Genomic DNA, 13,148 nt, shown 5'->3' with positions numbered 1-13,148 from the left:
TGGTGAGATTTCAGTTTCTTTGCATTTCCCATTTGCAGGTAGGTGTGTGCTGCATGATTGAGGCTGGCGCTGGCCAGGATCCAGTGCACAGTGAAAATGTGGGCCCCTTCGTTGAAAAGTTAGAAAGGAATTTCCAGGTGGTGAAGGCGGAGTGTTAATAAGTGCAGAGACCTCTGAGCGTGTGGGACCTGCGTGACTGCACAGGACAGTCGCCCACGAAGCTGACCCTGAAGGTAGCCAGTCCACAGTGATCTGGTCCAGCAAAGATATTCACCAAAGGCCTGCAGTTATGCCAAGGTTTCTAACACAACAACAGCTGCGGGGTGGAAATGAGACTCTGTAAAACAGCCAGTTGACAACAGCAGCCACTGTAAACTCGCTTATTTGTTTTTTATCCATGAAGTCATCAATTCACAAGGGATTTATCAACCTTACCGTGTGCAGGCACCCTGCTAGGTGTGGAGGATGTGAACATCCCCTGAAGCACGACCTATATGTTCTTGCCTCTCCCTCATAGGCCATGGCCCTGGGGGCATTAGACACAGGACGCAGAAGTGAGTGGCCACTGAATCTCTCAGCCTAGAAGTCTGTTCACCGAGCGGGTTCTCCGCCCTCCCCCAAGGACGTGCTCATTGAGGACGTATTGGGGTCTTTGGTGGCAGGGAACGGAAGCTGATTCTGCCGCCTTAATGGAGAAAAATAGGTATTATTGGAAAGATATGGGGAGCTCCCAGAATTGATGGATATAGGGATAGCCACACCTTTTTTTTTTTTTTTTTTTGCGGTACAAGGGCCTCTCACTGCTGCGGCCTCTCCCGTTGCAGAGCACAGGCTCCGGACGCGCAGGCCCAGCGGCCATGGCTCACGGGCCCAGCTGCTCCGCGGCACGTGGGATCTTCCCGGACCGGGGCACGAACCTGTGTCCCCCGCATTGGCAGGTGGACTCCCAACCACTGCGCCACCAGGGAAGCCCTAGCCACACCTTTTGAGGGACAGAAACCCAGGCAGGGTTAGGCAGTCTGGGTAGAAGGGAGTAATGTCTTGTCTGAATGCTGCTGCAGGAATGAATCAACTTGGCTTTGAAAGTAAGAAATTTGGGGTTTTTTTCTAAGCTCAGATAGATGCAGAGATTAGACTCGAGCCTAGTCTGTCTTGAGGCACCGGACCCCACCGGTCTGGGCAAGACCCGTCTTGCTTTTTTAATACATTTTCCTTATTTGATCTGTGAGTCCCACTCTCCTCCCCACAGACAACTACCGTAAATGTGCTTGATTTGTGTTCTGGACTCATAGGTATATACGTGTATATAACATACACAGTCTTTAGAATATGTGTCTGTGCGTATTTAAAATTTATGTAATTTTCCTTATTTGATCTGTGAGTCCCACTCTCCTCCCCACAGACAACTACCGTAAATGTGCTCGATTTGTGTTCTGGACTCATAGGTATATACGTGTATATAACATACACAGTCTTTGGAATATGTGTCTGTGTGTATTTAAAATTTATGTAATTGGCTTTACATGACAGTGTACTGATGCTTGCCTTTTTTTTTTTTGAAGATGTTGGGGGTAGGAGTTTTAATTAATTTATTTTTGCTGTGTTGGGCTTCTGTTTCTGTGCACGGGCTTTCTCTAGTTGTGGCAAGCGGGGGCCACTCTTCATCGCGGTGCGCGGGCCTCTCACTATCGCGGCCTCTCTTGTTGTGGAGCACAGGCTCCAGACGCGCAGGCTCAGTAGTTGTGGCTCACGGGCCTAGTTGCTCCGCGGCATGTGGGATCCTCCCAGACCAGGGCTCGAACCCGTGTCCCCTGCATTAGCAGGCAGATTCTCAACCACTGCGCCACCAGGGAAGCCCCTCTGCTGTCATTTTTGATGTAGTGTCTGGAACCCTGTTGTCTGCAGCCAGGCCTGGGTTAGCTGGGTTTTTTCTCCCCATGTGAGCAGTGGTACACGTAGGGGCAGGGGAGGGGTGGAAGGAAGTGTAAATAAGAACACTTACTTGCCCATCCGTGCACCCAGCCACCTTCTGCCTGTGGTGCTGTGCACCCATCTGTCTCTCCTTCTTTTGAACCTGACCAAGGGCTTCTCACCGATTTCATGTCAGTTTCTCAGACCTCCCAGCTCCCTGTGGCATCTCCAGGGCTGAGCTCCAGGCAGGAAGAGAGCAGCCATATCGCTGAGCCCTCATTTCCAGCTTTGGTCAGTCCCCAAGCTTCTGCAGCTGTGCAGCTTCCCAAGCTTCTGCAGTGTTCATAGGAGAGAGGGTCCTCGGGCCTGGCCCGGCCCGGCCCAGGTGGCCTCCCTCAGCCAGGGCAGCACATCTTGATTGACTGACTAAGACTGATGGGGTCGCAGGGGGAGGGGAAAGGAGGTGATGCCGAGATGATCCCACAGTCTAGACATTTGCCTTTTAGGGGAAGTTAGGGGAGGTTTGTGCAGCTAATTAGGAGAGCCTCTAAGCAACCCACTGTGCTTGTACTGCAGTTGGAGAGCTCTCTGAGGAGCTGACGCTTCCCATCAGTCCAATGCCGAAAGTCTACCAACCCCTTCCAGCCCCCGTTTGGTGGGTGAGCTTTGCTCTGCCCGACCCTGCTTCCGTTCACGAAAAGCTGACCTCCAGAGGCGCTGTCGCGCACACATCCAGACCACGGTTTTCTCACCAGTGGCAGTTATATCGAGTGAGCTCAGTTTGGTATTTCTGTGGACTCTGAAATTCTATGATTCGAGAAGACCATGCTTTTAAAGTTTCCGATTTTGAAGTAGTAAACGTTCTGCGTCTGATATCTACCAAAGATGAAGCTGTAGGAAAGCCTCAGGAGGTATGGCAGTTGCAAGCAGTGCAGTGCAGTGGTTAAGGCCACAGCTTCTGGGGCCAGGCCTTCTTTGCGTTCAGGTCAGGGCTCCATCAGCATGTTTTATCTGTGTTACCTTGGGCTCTCTGTGCCAGGTAAATTCTTTAGCTCACACCCAGAGTACTTACTCACTACACACGTGTAGAGTATTTAATCATTATTTAACCATTACTATATTGTTAATATTTGATGCAACTAAATGAAAAAGAAACGTCAAGTTGTTTTCCTGCTATCATTATCTTCATGCCAATACTGGGACTTTCCTGGAGGTCCAGGGGTTAAGACCCCGCGCTTCCCCTGAAGGGGGCGTGGGTTCCATCCCTGGTTGGGGAACTAAGATCCCGCATGCTGTGCGGTGTGACAAAAAAAAAAAAAAAAAAAAAAAAAGCCAATACTGCTGGTTTTCTCACCACCTGAGAAAAGTGATACAGTCCCGAAATGCCTCCTCCAGGAAAATGAAAAGAGCAGTTGAACCATAAACCTTCCTGGGGCTACTTGATTTCTCCTCCCCCTGTTCCCCCTTAAAATTGGCAGCTGTAACAAATCCACTCTGTCACCTGCTTCAGTGGAAACTTTACACTGAGCGCAAAAATGTAAAGTGGACAAAAGCCCTGCAATGAAAGATGCCCAGGTGGGTTAAATCATCACTGATTGTCAGAAGATACTTGTTTTTGTGGAATCATTGATATATTTCCATGGAGAACCAGAACTTTGGAACCCCATGTGAAATCCTCTACAGTGTAAGGCAGTCAGAAAACAAAAAAGCTGCATTAACTATAAGACACACACACACACACACACACACACACACGCACCCTACGTGTATGCGCACGTGCATGAGCCTCACAGAGCACTGACGTGTGTGTTGAGGTTTTGTCCCGTTGAATGACCGCGGTTCAGTGGAGTTAGTCTGGAGGGTTTCCCTTTTGTTTAATAACTTCACGCCGTCGTGTGAAGGCCTTCAGTGCCTCTCCTGTTCTGATGGCACCTCTTGTTCCCCGTGTCCCCATGTGGCACAGCCCTGGGGCGTCCTTTGGTGGCTCCTCAGAGGCCCCGTTTTCTTCCTTCTGATGACAAAGACAAACGTGTTAGGAAGCAGCAAAGCCATGGTTGCCAAGGGGGGTTGGGTTGGTCCCCATGACGTCCCCTCCTGCACAACCACGGCTGTAGCAGAGGTTGCCAGGGCCCAGCCTCGCCCTTTGGACCTCAGACACTTGGCTGTGCTCCGGGCGCTGCTTCCGCCTCCCAGGTAGCCTCCTTGCACTGTAATCCTTATCTCAGCACAGCTTCTGGGGGATCCCAGCAAGATGCCATCCTTAGCTTCCCCCCACCCCTCCTCACCGCCCTTTTAAGCTCTAAGTTTGGGCTCTTGGTGCCATGTCTGTGCCACATAAGCCTGTCCTGTCCTCCTGGCCACCTGATGGACCAGGGAGAGAGACCAGCTGGGCCCGTCAGAATCCCTTCCCCTGGTTGGGATGGATGGGTTGGGGGAGGGGAGTGGAGGAGAGAGAGGGAGAGAGACTGAGAGACTGACCTTTCCCCAGGTGGGGGCTGAAGCACGCACTTGGGAGCTCCGACACCTTCTGCTGTGTATCCTGGGGAGCAGAGGCAGCTCAGTTAGTCTGCAGAGAGCAGATGAAGCAGGTGTGCAGTGCAAAGTGTTGGTGTGGGACACAGAATTCCCGCTGTGGCTTTGGCGGCCTCCCAGATTCTGGTCCGAGTCTTTTCAGAAGGCTGGCTCCATATATTTGACAAGGTACCCGTTTTCTTAAGAAAAATGCCCACTTTGTGTTGAAGCTAGGATGAGTTGCTTTCTTTTTCTCGAAGCCAGAACATCAACAAATGCACACTGTACGTCCCAAGTAATTCTTCTGAAACACGAATTGTGTTTACAGGGCTGTTGCCATCTCAGCTGTGGAATGGCGGTGTTTCATTTTATATTACTTTCTCTCCCTCCTCAGGGGACACGGTGGCAAAGGAAGGGTGGTTTCTTCTTTTCCGCAGGGAAAACCCAGCAGCCCTCTCTTGAGGAGCTGTGTTCTCTGCTCTTTTGGTACCCGAAGGCAGATCCCCTCTCATGTCCCGAGATCGTGCAGGGGCAAGAGTCTGGATCCCCTGGAGAGGTGCGGGCTGTATGCTGGAGGCCGTAGATACACCGGGCAGAGAACGGCCAGGATTCATGGGTCCTGGGCCAGTGTGTTCCGTTCCTTCACCACACTCGTGAGGACGTGGGGTGGACGTGACAGTGAGTTTGGCCACCAGGCCCTGTGGCACTGGGAACACTGGCAAAGGAGGAGAAAGCTGTGAGGGGCATCTTTGCGGCCTGCCCAGAGACAGAGCATCCGCCCCTGGCAGTGGCCCTGGGCAGCAGAGACAGAATTGTGACATTCAGCTTTGAAGAAAGGGTTCTTTCCCGTTTTTGTGAAGCAGGTGACCCCTGGGATTACCATGTGCTACAGGGTGGTAGGGTGTGAATATTGTCGAACCCTGGCCTTTCTAACCGACCTTGGCAAGTGGGCGGTCTTATTTGGACATCTGTAACACACGTACCATAGACGGGGGGGCTTCAGCAACAGACAGTCATTTCTCACAGTTCTGAGGCTGGAAGTCCAAGATCAAGGTACTGCTGATCCATGGTCTGGTCATGACCCTCTTACTTGGTGTGTAGGCAGCCACTTTCTTGCTGTATCCTCCCATGGGAGTGGGAGAGGGAGAGGGAAGGGGGAGGGAGACAGAGAGAGGGGCCTGGGGGGGATGGTCAGGAGGCTCTCTGGAGCCCACTTGCCCCTACTTCCCCGTGCTGCTCCCCTGTGCATGTGGTTTCCAAAGGGTGGGCACGGTCCCCTGAGGGTGTCATGGGTGAACAACTTTAGAACTTCTATTTATATGTATTTTAAACCCAAATGATGGAGTACATTAGGATCGATTGATATGAAATACATGGATTAACACGGGTAGCCTCACTGGGTCTGTGAGCTGTCACGGCTGCACACGGGACCCCAGGCACCTGTGGGGAGTGCTGAGTGCCACAACTCGAGAGGCTGGCGGTGACATTTGCGTTCACGTTTGCTGCCAAACATCCACGCGGCTACGTGCTTATAAGACTGGCTTCTAAGAAGCAGCGTCTTTATGACACTTTTAATGAAATGAGAAGTGGATGCAAGGTATTTATTCCAAAGAGGTTTGCTCAAGGCAAAGAGCTGGCTGTTGATCCTAAAGACACAGGTTCCAGAATTTCTGACTTTTTGTGTCTGGTTAAGTGGCTCTCAGTCATAAGCTGTGTAGAAAATAAAGAACATTCTAATATGTACTTTCAGAGTAAAAGGGACACTTTAACAATGAGTGAAAGAATAATTGACTTTCAAATGTTGTGGAGAAAGCATGTTAAAAACAGGTCTTTGAGACTATTTCCAGTGCTTGCCATTTTCTTCTCTTTTCCCTTTCTCTCTCTCCCTCCTTCCTTTTTTCTTTTGGCTGGAAATGACGTGTGTTAAATATAAAACCTCATCCCTGCATTCTTTAAAAGTATGGAAAAAGAATTTTTATTTTGCCCCTTTTTTTCTCAAATGAGAAATCTCAATGGGTTTTGAAGCCATTTGTTAAAAGTATAAAGTGTAATAACTTATTTTTTGGCCGCGCTGTGAGCGGCATGTGGCTTGGGGGATCTTAGTTCCCGGAACAGGCATCGAACCCGCAACCCCTGCGGTGGAAGCGCGGAGTCTTAAGCACTGGGCTGCCAGGGAAGTCCCTAAAGTGCAATATAACTTGTGATTGATTTCTAATAACAGCCAATCCACATTAGGAAAAATCGATGCTTACCAGCCAAATTTCAATAAAACCTTTGCCTAGGAAGTAGATAGGATTAAAAAAATGGCCCTAGGCAGCAAAGAAGGAATTGTGACCATTTAGGATTGGAGAAAAGATCAAAATTCAAAAATCAGAGTACGGCTTCTATTGAATTCATATTGATTTTGCACCAAGTCGAAAAATCGTTAATGAACCATCCTAGGTTGAGGACTGTCTGTTTTACCTTGTTTCCAACTGACCAAAATTTTTCCCCTTCAACTTTTCAGTCTTTTCCCACTTTCTTCTAAATCTTTTTTTAAAATTGAGATTTATCCGACTTTGTCTTTTCCATCGTTGCCTACATGAGTCCCGATGGGCTCCTGTCCAGTGGCCGCCCCTCTGCCTCACCTCTCCGTCCCCACTTTCTGTCCCGTCTCTTCAGACCCTCCTTTTCTCTCTCCCCTCTCCGTTATTCCCACGCTCCTCTGCAGCGTGATCAATTCTCTGGGGACCATCGGTGGTGATTGGAGAATCACAGAGAAGTAGTGGGGGCCCACTGGCTTTCACTTCCATGGTTGGAGCAGAAGTAGATGCTGCAGAGGGGAAATGAACTGTGCATCAGGGTTCCCAGGACAACTTACGGGGCAGGACCGTTGGTCAGGGGCATGGGGCGGGGGTGACTCCACCCACAGTGGCTTCTGGATCTCGCCATCCAGAATGAGCCCCTTAGGATGAGCCCTGAGCTCAGGGCTCGCTCACATCCTCTGCTGAGAGCTTGCTCATACCTATAGGTGGTATCAGAGAAAAACTAAAATCATTCGTTGCGTGGGACGGTGCAGAGCTGTCCTGGAACAGGCAGAAGATGGTGGGCATTCGGGTCTCCCAATCGAGGGCCCGAGCTCTGCACGTCCCAGGGGAGTCGTACTCAAGTGGATTGGAGAAATGTAAAGGAACCTACTTACAATGCTGCTTGTTATAGGGCAGAAGTCAGTATAAGTCAGGCTGGCCCTGGCTCTTGGCCAAAGGACTTTATTTCCTGAGTCACCAAAACCATTTCCTTTTGCAGGATGCCCCGTGACCCCACCCCCCAGCAGAGAATTGCAAACAGTGAGGTTCCAAGGCCGCTGCCCTTCTGGTCACATTGGCCGGTGCAGACCGTGTCCCAGTTAGGGTCTTCCTGAGCCTGGCTGCAGATCGCCCCTAATTGCCCTGGGCTACCCTTCCCTCATTAGCAGCAGCCTTGGGTGCTGCCACATCTGCACATACCCAGTGCCCGGCTGACGGGGCTTGGAGTCTTTTCCCAGGGCAGCTGGCTGCCATGTGGTGCAACGGCCACAGCCATGCAGAGTGGAGGCCGGATCCTTGGGGACCCTGGGGCAAGACAGGGTGCACTGGTGCCACATTAGGTGGTGTGTCCTTTTGGGGATTTCCGTCCTGCAGTCTCTGGAGCATGCCCCTTAGGATTCCTTGGCCCACGGCACCCCGAGTGGGTAATCCGAGTCTCTGCAGGGCTTGGTAGCTGCAGCCACTAAGCCAGGATGGCTCTGTGTTTTTCTCAAGGGTTAACATGTTAACTCTTCTTCAGTGTCAAAACGTTTTCCCGTGAACGCCAGGGGCAGCATTTCCCCGCCTGCCTTACCAGCCCTAGCAACCAGAAGCCTGGTTTCCAGGAAAGCAGCCACTCCATCCAACCTGGTGAAACCCACTCCCCAGCCTGGCCACTGACACGGCATTTACGCCCCAGGACTCCACAGCAGAGGGGTGTCTTAGCTGTGGCCACGTGGCATCACTTCCGATCGGCCAGCCATCCCCACCTCCCCCATGCAGCCTCGTCCCCAGCCCTTCTCCTCCCCGAGGTCCAGGCTGATAGTTTGCGAAGTGGGGGGAATGCTTTGGGCTTTTGGTGGTGAGGCTGGGGAAGGGGCACTAATTGCCTTTGTTTCTGAGAATATCCTTGGGCCCTGGCTGCTCTAATCTCTTCCCTGGGCACAGGCTCTGGGAATGCCAGCTGCTCGCTGAGTGGCCGGGCTGGGTGGCCCTGGGGAAGACCCTCCCGTTCCCTGGGGCACCTGCCTCCCTGGGGCCACATGGAACGCCGTGCCTCTGCACCCCACATCCTGTGAAGCGCTTGGGAAGAAGAACCGTGTTGCTGATGTGCAAGCGTGGCAACCGCCTTGAGCAAGTGTGGTGGTGCCTTGGGGAGCCACGAAAAAGCAGGGTTGCTGTGTCTTGTGATGTGAAGATGTTCTTTTCCTAACCGTATATGTCTCCCCGAGAGAACCAGGAAATAATGTGCTCCCTCTGGCTGGGCTGTCTCTCCATAGCTGCCCCGGGAGCCCTCTGGCCCTGCTCGCTGCTCCTCCTGTTTCAATTTCCATGTCCTCTCCGTTTTGTAACTCAAGGAGCATCTTGGGCTCAGGAACAGCTGACATCCCGGCAGGCAGCTCCCAGCCATGGCTCCTGGGGAAGGGGCGATAGGCACTGACTTGCAGCTGTGCTCCGGGGCACCCTGTCCCCAGGGCTGTGAGTCACTGGAAACTGAACGAGGATGTGTGCTGGTGGGTGGAGGCCGCCGGTGCCAAACCCAGAAGATCTGGCAAGGCCACGCGAGTGAGTAATGAGACGGGAGATGTGGATGAGCATTTCTCACGGGAGGATCCTGCACACAGCCTCTCATCACATGTCATCCTCCGCATTGGTCCCCCGCCAGAAAGGGGGCCCACTGCTCCTTCGGGGGGCATGCGTGGCTAGACTCCGCTCACACTGCTGAATCGGGGAGCTCGAAGGACCTTTGCAAGCTATCCCACCCCAGCCCTGTATTTTCCAGATGAAGAAACGGAAGTCCAGAGGGGAAATGAATTGTGCCAAGTTGGGATAGAGCAGGGCTTGAACTCAGAGCTATAGAGTCCACACACTGGGAAGCTCAGGGGCTGTCAGCTCCGAGACCTGCCCTGGCCTCACGTGTTTCCCTTGCACCCAAGGAGGTGAGCTGGAAGATTCATGGACTCTATCCCTGAGCCTGGTCCCTGCACCCCTAGCTCTGCTGCCGGCCCCGCCCGCTGTAGCCCCAGACCCCTTCGAAAAGTGATGGCTTTCCCTTCTGGCTCAAACTAAATCTTCACCCCCATCACCCTGGGGGAGGGACAGGTGGAGCACCAGCCTAGGGCGCCTGGGAAGAACACCCTTGGCCGTTCCCTGCCTCCAGCTGTTCTTTTTTTTTTTTTAACATCTTTATTGGAGTATAATTGCTTTACAATGGTGTGTTAGTTTCTGCTTTATAACAAAGTGAATCAGCTATACATATACATATGTCCCCATATCCCCTCCCTCTTGTGTCTCCCTCCCACCCTCCCTATCCCACCCCTCTAGGTGGCCACAAAGCACCGAGCTGATCTCCCTGTGCTATGCGGCTGCTTCCCACTAGCTATCCATTTTACATTTGGTAGTGGATATGTGTCCATGCCACTCTCTCACTTTGTCCCAGCTTACCCTTACCCCTCCCTGTGTCCTCAAGTCCATTCTCTATGTCTGCATCTTTATTCCCGTCCTGCCCCTAGGTTCCTCAGAACCTTTTTTTTTTTTTTTAGATTTCCATATATATGTGTTAGCATACGGTATTTGTTTTTCTCTGTCTGACTTACTTCACTCTGTATGACAGACTCTAGGTCCATCCACCTCACTACAAATAACTCAATTTCATTTCTTTTTATGGCTGAGTAATATTCCATTGTATATATGTGCCACATCTTCTTTATCCATTCATCTGTCGATGGACACTTAGGTTGCTTCCATGTCCTGGCTATTGTAAATAGAGCTGCAGTGAGCATTGTGGTACATGACTCTTTTTGAATTATGGTTTTCTCAGGGTATATGCTCAGTAGTGGGATTGCTGGGTCCTGTGGTAGTTCTATTTGTAGTTTTTTAAGGAACCTCCATACTGTTCTCCATAGTGGCTGTATCAATTTACATTCCCACCAACAGTGCGAGAGGGTTCCCTTTTCTCCACACCCTCTCCAGCATTTATTGTTTCTAGATTTTTTGATGATGGCCATTCTGACCGGTGTGAGATGATATCTCACTGTAGTTTTGATTTGCATGTTCTTTTATTATTGAGCACATGCACCGAAGGAGCCCGCAGAGCTTGGGCAGCCAAGCAAGTCATCTGGGGCGTGGCCAGCAGCGCTGGGGTTGGTGGCTGAACCGCAGAGACAGCCAAGGAGTCCTCAGGCTCTGGCTTGCCCTGTCGCTGCGCGCTGGAGTGGAAATTTCTGAGAACGTCCCTGAAGGTGAGAATGTGGACGAGGCCACTCCCGGCCGAGGGCTTGGAGGGGCGCCTTCCCTCAGAGCTCTGGAATGCCACGCATTTGTTTATCTGCACAGAGCCGTGCCCGCCCACTCTGTCCACCTCTGCTTTCCCCATGGGCTCAGATGCCATTGGCATTTAATACTTGTTAAAAAATAGCAACATCTGAACCACTGACCTTCACATAAAGGCCTTGGAGACCACAGCCAGAGCGGTTCCCCCTTGGTGGAGCCAGACAGCCAAGGCCTGGAAGGGGGAGAGAGAAATACACCCTCAGCTCAGGGGTGGGGACGCCGGCGTCCGGGCGTGGCGTGGAGTTTGCCCCAGACCCAGCCAGGCTCAGAGGTCGTGCTAAGTGGGACGGGGTGCCCTACGGAGGCGCGGGGCTGCTGGCCCTCTGCAAACCAAGGGCAGAGCCTGCCTCACCTCGCCCCAGCCCTGCAGACAGCGCTGGTGGGGCCAGGTGGCCTGGGCACCCAGCGTCTCGGACACTGGGCTGAGGCTGTGCACTTCTGTCACCTCTCTTCTTTGCCTGACCCAGCAAAGTCCCTTCCACCATTGTTCAGCCAAGACTTCCTTGTCTGGTGGTGAAGGACAGGAGGGACTGGGGTTTTCCAGCCAGCATGAGTCTTAGGTTCCGATCTCTTCCTTTAAAAAAAACAATGATGCCGCCTTTATCCACGAGGCCTGGTCGGTAGAGTCCGGGCAAAGTCTTCATTTTGAGCCAGCCCACTCTTTCCTCTTTTCCTTCTTCCCTAAGACTGGGGAAAGGTGCATGTGGAGAGGGGAGGGGACCTGTGTCTCCTGAGGGCCTGGCCCTGGAAGGCAAGGTCATGTCACTTATTTACCTCCCTACGGAAGCAAGTGGACAGGCGAGGCAGCTGGAGTTCGGGCAGTCAGCGAGCGGCCGGGGTTGGTGCTGGTTGTGGACAGGGCTGCATCCCAGGCTGATGTGAGGAGCCTGGAGCCTCTCCAGGGCTTGATGCTGACACCTGTAAGAGGCTCACGGTGCAACAGGCACTGTTCAAGGGGCTTAATGTGTTTGATACCTTTTCTTCTTGACGATGGTCTCATGAGGAGGTGTTTCCCCATTTTACAGATGAGGAAACTGAGGATCAGAGAAGTTAAGTACCTTTCAAAAACGGTCCCTTTAGTTTCAGAGCCACTGCTACAGCAGAAACAGGTGTCTTCTGGGATCCTGGATGATATGGATGACTGGACTGTTGGAGTGACCAGCTGTCCCAGTTTGCCAGGGACTCTCCCGGGCTTAGCAATGAAAGTGTCCTGGGAAAGCCCTTAGTGTCTGGCAAACCTGGGGGGTTGGGCACCCCATTAAATGCTCGTCCGTCTCTCCCTCCTCTGGCACATCTATTGTTTTTTATTTTTTAAATTTTTATTGGAGTATAGTTGATTTACAAAGTTGTGTTAGTTTCAGGTGTACAGCAAAGTGAATCAGTTATACATATACATATATCCACTCTTTTTTTTTTTTTTTACATTCTTTCCCCATATAGGCACATCTATTGCTTTTGATCTTCACAGTAACTTGGGAAAGACAGAGAGGGGCCCCGGGGGTAGAGAGCAGACCCCACATCCTGGGGTTATTTGAGGATGACAGGGAGAGACATTCTTAGCCCAGAGCTGGGAAGCCAACGAATGCCCATTCAGTGACCACTCTCATTGTCCCCCTAACACGATGTGGGGGGCAGAAGAAGGGGAAGGGACAGCAAAGCTGGGGACTCCAGTGCAGCAGAGGGAGCACCCAAGAGCTGAGTTCCTGCCGGGCGGCATTGCCACCCTTCACCCATGTCCTGGGGGCTGGGACTGAGCTGCGGGGCACACCTGGGCGCAGGTGAGGAAGACAGGCAGAGGGAGGTCAGTGCACCGGCCAAGCCAGGATGTGGGGAGTGAGGCTTTCCTCCAAGCCCATCATCCTCCAAAGTCCAGTCGTGAGGCAGGGCTCTCTAGTGGGAAGGAGATGCCAGGATGATGCTTTGACAACGGGGCTGGACGCAGCAAGAGGCAGAGAAACAATCTCTGCAGGGCTGGGAGTGGAAGAGGTTTCTGACCAGAGGCTGTAAGAGCTGTCTCAGTGTACTAGGCCTTCCTCTGTGCCAGGCGTTTCTATTTGCTTTCCCACATTTAACCCGTTCCTGCGTCCCGAATCCTAGGAGGTCAGTATCATCATCGTCATCATCGTCTCC

General features: G+C 52.1%; 1 long non-coding RNA gene across 1 annotated transcript; it reads right to left on the bottom strand.

The window, feature by feature from the left end:
• Nucleotides 1-3,004: 3,004 nt before the first annotated feature.
• LOC149748120 (uncharacterized) lies at nucleotides 3,005-9,447 on the bottom strand. Its single transcript, XR_016394522.1, has 2 exons — nucleotides 4,390-9,447; nucleotides 3,005-3,922 (listed from the first exon to the last, which is right to left on the bottom strand). It is a non-coding gene; the product is annotated as an uncharacterized LOC149748120 (long non-coding RNA).
• Between the last annotated feature and the right edge of the window lie 3,701 nt (nucleotides 9,448-13,148).

Source organism: Delphinapterus leucas, chromosome 10 (assembly GCF_059928025.1).
Source record: "Delphinapterus leucas isolate spDelLeu-1000000601 "Yukka" chromosome 10, BTC_Dleu_Yukka2, whole genome shotgun sequence".
In the NCBI taxonomy this organism is placed as follows: Eukaryota; Metazoa; Chordata; class Mammalia; order Artiodactyla; family Monodontidae; genus Delphinapterus; species Delphinapterus leucas.
This window is presented reverse-complemented; position numbering and strand designations above follow the sequence as displayed.